The sequence below is a fragment of the Macrotis lagotis genome, chromosome 2, assembly GCF_037893015.1.
Source record: "Macrotis lagotis isolate mMagLag1 chromosome 2, bilby.v1.9.chrom.fasta, whole genome shotgun sequence".
Taxonomy (NCBI): Eukaryota; Metazoa; Chordata; class Mammalia; order Peramelemorphia; family Peramelidae; genus Macrotis; species Macrotis lagotis.
In genome coordinates this window covers 252,848,969-252,855,785 of record NC_133659.1, presented here as the reverse complement: position 1 = coordinate 252,855,785, position 6,817 = coordinate 252,848,969, and the positions used below count along the sequence as shown (strand labels likewise).

Below are 6,817 nucleotides of genomic sequence, written 5' to 3'. Positions count from 1 at the left end.
ACATTTACTAACTGTGACCCTGAATAAGTCACTTAACCTCTGTCTGCTTCAGGTGTCTCAACACCTGATAGGAATAGACTAATCTCTACCCCCTAAAGTCATCAGGAGGATGAAATGAGATTTTCATGGTAATGTGATTAGCACAATGTCTGGCCCTTAATAAATGCTTATTTCCTTTTTCCTTCCAAAAGAAAAAAAGGAACATAGGCACCCCACACCACAGGGTCACTCTGTCCCTCTTTTTTTATTTTTCTCTCTTTCCTCACAGAGGCCAAGCTTTTAGTCCTGGAAGAGGAACTTTTTTTAGAAAAATTAACTCTGAGAACAAAATTGGGTGGTCCAGTGGTCAGGGTGTGGATTCCCAAACTGTCTGGGTTATTTCATTCTTGTTTCTGCCTCCTACCAAAAAGACCATGAAGAATCTCTTTTTTGTCTGTAAGAAAGGGCATAATCCATTTTTGGACATCCACCAACTAGGAATCAGGAAATTATTTTTTTTCTTTCTTTTTATTTTTAGTTTTTTTTTGCAAGGCAGATGGGGTTAAGTGGCTTGCCCAAGGCCACACAGCTAGTTAATTATTAAGTGTTTGAGACGCGATTTGAACCCAGGCACTCCTGACTCCAGGGCTGGTGTTTTATCCACTGTGCCACCTAGCCGCCCCCAATACAATCTCAGGGAATTATTTCTTGTGACTAACCTCTAACTTTTCCTAAGGTAGGTTCTAATCATCATGCCCATCCTCCTCCCCCTACCCTCCCCCCTCCTTAACACTCATAGTAATTGTTGGTACAGTCATTGAGCCATGCAAAATGATTTAAAGATATAGCATTTGATTCTCATAATATTGAAGGCAAGGTACAGTGGGTGTTATCATTCCCATTTTACAAAAAGGATACTGAATCTGAGAAAGTAATTTGCTCCTGATCACATACCTAGCAAATGTCAGAACTCAGACTTGAACCTAGGTCTCTTCTCACTTCAAATGTTACTCTTTCCATTCCACCAAACTTGGAAGGAAGGCTTCTGGTCCTTCATAACCCTTCCTTTTATCCTGTGGATAAAAACCTGCCACATCCACAGACCCCCCCCCAACTTGATCTGTCTCCAATTATGGGTTGATGGACAAGAGGAACTCTTAGTGAAGAAGCTCTGGAAGTGCCCCTCCCCTTCCCTGTAGTAAGTCATCAGAAGTAAACCCTTCTCACCAGCTCAAGAGCCAGATGCTTTCACCTTAATGAACCACCCTTCAAGGATAGGCCCCCTGAAATCAATATAAGGGCAGTAAAGTTCATGAAAAGCTATAATCTCAAGTCTTCAAGTATCCTGCAGAGATCACCAGTATTAAGCCAATCTTTTACCCTAGATGGGAATATAGCTTGGAAGAAGATGCCACCATTTTCCTAAATCATCTAATTTAACAGGTTAAATCTCTCAGATTAGAAGTTGTATCTTAATTTTAATTACAGCCCTCTTTTTCCTTTGCATACAGCCTATTTCTTTCTGTGTGGCACTCAAGGGAAGGGGGGAGGACAAAAGTTTTCCTGCTCTATAGAAAAATAATTTTATTCTCCCCTTCTTCCTAATCTTCTCTTCCCAGGGTTGGATCACTGATCCTTCCATCCTTTCATTTGCTTCATATTGTATTTTTCCCTATTTTTTTCTAATCCATCTTCAAGTCCCTCTTTTCTTTAACAGAGTTCTCTTCTCCACAGTATCCCCTGCCACTCTCTTGTCTCCACTGCTTCCTTTAGTCCCAGTGTCTTCTTCTATACCTCAACAACCTAGGACTCCTCAGCATTTGCCCTGATCAGGCCTGCTGCAGTCCTTCCCTCTGGTGTTATCAGAGACCATGTACCTTTTCTCATAGTTCTGTCTATAACCTGTTCCTTTATCCCGAAGTTTCTGATAAACAATCTTCCCACTCCCCCAGTTCCCAATACTTTCCCTTTAGGGGCCCTTCATTATCTGCTTTTATGTTTTCAGGGCCAGGATGGAAAAACAACTAGTTGGGCCCTCTACTTTCCCCCTACACACACTTCAACCTCAGTCCAACCCTCTCCTCTACCCTGTACCCTACCCCCCCAGTCTTGTTCTCCACAAAGTTAATGGAGTCTGGCCTTGAGGGTCAGAAAGAAATTCTGTTCTATGTTCTTTCCCCAACAAACCTCTTGGCTTTCCCTCATGGCTCATCAGGAAAGAATGGTAGAAGAGAACTAAAGTACAGTGTGTTCATTTAATATTAACAAATTGAAATGAATTCTTTTAATGCCAATTAACTTGGAGCAGTTCCTTTTAATAGTAATTTAGATTCATATTTCAGAGAAGCAGAACGTGGAGCTGGCTGAATGTGACCAGAATGTCAATGTGAGAGGCAGGCGGGTGGAGGGCAGAGAGGGGGGAAATTAGTTTCACTTGGACAGAGTTTGAAAGCTTTGAGTAAGAGTCTCTCCATCGGCTAGTACAAAGTCATCTTCTGAAATGTTATTGTACTTAACATGAACAATGTTGTATTTTTGTGGTTAGGATTCATGTCAATATACCAACTTAATACACCAGTTTAAGACAATATGCATCATATTTCTTTACCATAACATCACAATAACCATAATTACTGCTTCTTAAGAATCGGGGTTTGTTTTAAAGTGAAAATGCCTCAATATTTTGAGGGGAACATAATGTTCCATTCTTAACCCTAGTCTTTTCTTGGTTCAAACCAGGACTAGCAAAGTCAATTTCTCTCCTACTTAGAAGAGGATTGTTAAATTCCAAATAAATAGTTATTTTTGGTTACCCAAGGTAAGAGATACATATTACTGACAGAGACAGGGAGCCCAGAACAGAAAAACAAACAACAACAGTGGCTAGCATTTTGAAAATAACCTAAGTAGAGATTGATTGAAATAGATCTCGCCTAAGACTAGCCAGATCTAAAGAACATCTCACTTCAGTCCTGACTCGTGAAGTCTGGGAATTGGGGATGGGAGGCGAAAAGAACTTGGGGTCTGGTACAAAGTGAGTTGTTATCATCTAAGGGGAAAGCTCTCTGTCTGTCTCTCTCTCTGTCTCTCACACACAATCTTTAACAATTTAGGGACGGGGGTGAGAGGGAGAAGAGTGATGAGTAAAATTATGCTGGGAAGGAGGAGAACATGGGGGCCGATCACACTGGGGTTGCCAGAAAGGAGAGGAGAAAGAAAGAGAAGAGGGGTTAAGAAGCAAAAAGATGCTTACTAAAATAAATTTCCCCCTCCCAAAAACGAAATTACTCAAAACAAAAAAAAATAAGATCCCATTTCCTAGAAGTCAGATTTGTAAATTAAATGAAACTAAAGAAAAAAGGGATTAAAAACAACGAAAGAAAAAAGAAAGGCTGGGAGGGGGAGGGAGGTGAAATTTACAAAAGAGAGAAAAATATAAACATCTTTAAAAACAAAAAGCTTAACATTATCGAGAAGAGAGCAATTTTAGTTAACCAATCCCCTAATCTTGTCCCAAAAGATGTGATACTACCTCTTCAAGACATAAATCAAAACACCCTCAAAACAAAAGATAAAGTGTCCCCCACGTAGATGACAAAGAAGGTGACCCGTGCCAAAACTGGAAACTCGGGGTTTGGGGGAGGGAAGGAAAAGAAAGTACCGAACGGGGAAACTTCCCAAAATATTCTTTTTCCAAGTGACTGACGAGGTCGGAGGGGCAAAAATTGGAGAAAGAGGATGAACTTGACATCTCTAAAGAAAGGAAACTTAGAAAACTAAAATGAAACCGTTATCTGAAAAGAAAATTTTTAAAAATCCAATAATAAATAAATAAATTATTCTTCCGCAAGAGGGGTGAAATGAAATTTATCGAAAGAAAGTTATCTTCAGAAGAAAAGATAAAATAGGAACAAGTAAAATGTTTACAAGCGTTATCCCCCGCCTCGGGAGCTCCAAAGAAGATGGTCTCCACCCCCTACCCCACAACCCAAGGAAACTTGGAAACTCAGAAATGAAATGTATTAATGGGAGATGGCGTGGTTCGCAGGTGACCTGGGAAGGCCCCCAGAGCCAAAGTGAGAGGTAGTGGGAGGGGGGTGAGGTGGCACAAGGCTTACCTTGCACGGGAGCCGATGCATCTTGAGATGGGGAGTGGACTAAAGGAAATGTAGAAGGGGGGAGAGAAGGGGTAAGTAGGCAGATTAGGAGTAAGGAAGCGAGGTGTCCAGGGACTTGGTAAATAGGGAGGAGAAATGGAGATGGGGGGCGGGGTACAGAATCCCCCCCCCTTTGCCCACCTCCCTCCCTCCAGTTCCCAGGCCGGAGAGCCTCTGAAAGTTACAAATTGCTTCCATTATTAGCTCATCCCAGGCGGCCTGGTCATTGGTCAGGACTGGATCACGTGGTCCCCTTTACCAATCGATCGAATTTCTTGTTGCAATTCTCTGTCTGTCCCCTGGTTCCTGGGAGGGAAGGGGGAGGGCTTTCAGTGTTTCTGGGACTGGGGGGGGGGATGGGGAGGCGAGGAGGGGGTCCCTTGGCCCCCTTACCCTCCCTTTCTGCCATGCCTGAATTATGAGCTCTCCCCAGAAGGGGTAGAGGAATGCTCTGGGCTGGGGCATACCCCGGAGGGAAGAAACTGGAGAGGCAGCGAGACATCGCTAGGGACCCAGACTTCGTTCAGTCCAGCCCTCCCGGTCCCACTGACCCGGTTCTTCACACCATACACGACGTCCTTTCTACTTCAAGCTATCCCCGAGAGACTTATGTGCCTCCCAGTCTTATTGATGTTGGCTGCTCCTCTTGGGGGTACCTTGCTGCACCTCCCTATATGGGCGGGGGTGTGGAGCTTTACTCACCCTATACCTTGGGCAGCTCTGCCCCCAGGGAGACCTGCCAGGGGCCAAGTGAGCGAAGTTCCTTCGACCCTTGGGGTGACGGCCAAACTTTTGAATGAATGAAAACCAAGAAGAGTCCGTCCAGAGCAGGTGAGCTGGGAACTGGTAGGGCTTAACAAGGACAGGCAAACGTTCAAACACCATTCCCACTCCTCTACTGGGGTGCAAAAATTGCGATTCAGTCAGCACAGTATTGGCTAGGGGTGGGGTGGGTGGGAAGGAAGGTCTGCATGTGGGTTGCTTTATGTGGGAGAAAGTAACAAACTTGAAGTTTTAGTCTTAAGGGGGAAGGTATGGTTATTCGTTCGGAAAAAGAAGGGATGTTTGTAGAGATGGATAAAAGAAAAGTGTAGGAGGGGAGGGGGTTTGAAGGAAAGTAAGGGGACACGCAAACTGACTCTCGGGTATCCTGCCAGGAACTTGGGAAAACTTTTCTGAAGGAAAATAGAGACTGGAACTTCTTCGTAGGTTTTAAAGTTTAAAATGGGCGGAGGAAGTGGAAGCCTTGGACTTATTATTCAATTTTTACTCCACACAATTAAGGATTTTACTTCTTCTGGGTCCTGGCCTGTTTTTTTTTAAAGATTGCTAATTTTCATTGATATATATTCCCTTAGAAGAGCTGCCTCCGACCTATCCTTAAAAGTCCATTGAGATCTCACCTAGGGGGTCCAGTGACTGTGTTGGGTGTGCGGTGGGGGGAGGAGTTGAAAGAGTAAATTCTAGTAAATAGTCCAAGGCTGAGTTCCTAGGCTCAGCCCAAATGAAACAAAGTTCTATCCAGAGCCTCACTGAAAAAAGCTTAACAATCCAATGCCTTCTATGCTGGATCTTTCAGTGAATTAGGAAAATATCCTTTCAAAAAGGGCAGAGCAGAAACTAAAGGGGACTTTGGGCTCCCTTTCCTAAATATCAGCTTAGGTTGGGACGGTTTGAGTGGGTGCTCCCTAACACCTGTCAGACAAGAGTCCACTCGAGAGTTCTAAACGGAAGAACCAGCCTCTACATCTCTTCCTCGACTCTTCTTCCTACTTTTTGACCCCAAAATATGTGTGAAGGAAAAGAAATCTGCCCAAGAGAGACAGTCAGTTCTGGAGAAGAAATTGCGGGGGTTGAAGGCAAGACTGACACTATCGAAAAACCAAGGTCAGGGGCGTTCTGAGACTGAAGGTGGGTGCGAAGAGAACCCTGAAAACAGCCAAATTTGGAGTCTGGGGTCGCAAGTTGGCTAAACACCTCACCTTCTTTTCAGTATGGCGAAAAGCTGAAAGATCTCAGAGAATTTTACGTGGGGTGGAGCAGAATCCAGCTTACAGTTGGGAGAGTTGAAAAGGATTCTCGAGTCCCCCCACCCCCCAGTTTGGAGTTTGAATGGGGGGGGGTGACAACACATACCCACGTGGAAGGGAAATTTTTGCCCGGTCCCCGAGGGCTCATGCTCCAAAAGACTTTTGATATTCTAAAGCGGATGGCTGGCTGGCTGGACAGATGGAAGGACATATGGATGGGGGGGGGGGGTGAGAAAAGGATTGAAGAGAAAAGAGGAAGAGGGTGAGAGAAAAAGAAAGGGAGAAGGATAAAGGGAGAGAAAAAGGAACAATGAGAAAAGAAAGGAAAAAAGGAAAACAGAGGAGGAGGGGGAGATAAGGCCCCCCTCCCCTGCATCTCTATTCCTGGAGACGATCCCAGGGCCATTAGACTCAGCCAGCCTCAGTCGCTTTGTTTTCCTGTTTTGTTTTTCGGTTTCTTTTCAAACTCAGACCCGGTGCAGGGCTGGAGGTGGAGGCTGTTGTCACCATCCTCCGGGACAGGAGAAAGTTCTTTTCTAGCAAAATACACGCGATCATTGTTATTGTTTCTAAGGAAACTTAATAACAAAGATTTTGAACCCTTATCCATAGATAAGAAAACTGTGGAAGGAGGAGTCAGGGGAAGAGAAC

The 6,817-nt window shown here is 44.2% G+C and overlaps 1 long non-coding RNA gene across 6 annotated transcripts in view; it reads right to left on the bottom strand.

Annotated features, from left to right (window-relative positions):
- Positions 1 to 4,509, bottom strand: part of LOC141514727 (uncharacterized) — a 34,673-nt gene extending 30,164 nt beyond the window's left edge. For 3 of the 6 annotated variants that reach the window (XR_012476102.1, XR_012476101.1, XR_012476099.1), the window contains exon 1: positions 4,098 to 4,509. This is a non-coding gene — a long non-coding RNA (uncharacterized LOC141514727). The remainder of the gene's footprint in view (positions 1 to 4,097) is intronic. The other 3 variants (XR_012476100.1, XR_012476097.1, XR_012476098.1) reach the window with 3 other exon arrangements.
- Between the last annotated feature and the right edge of the window lie 2,308 nt (positions 4,510 to 6,817).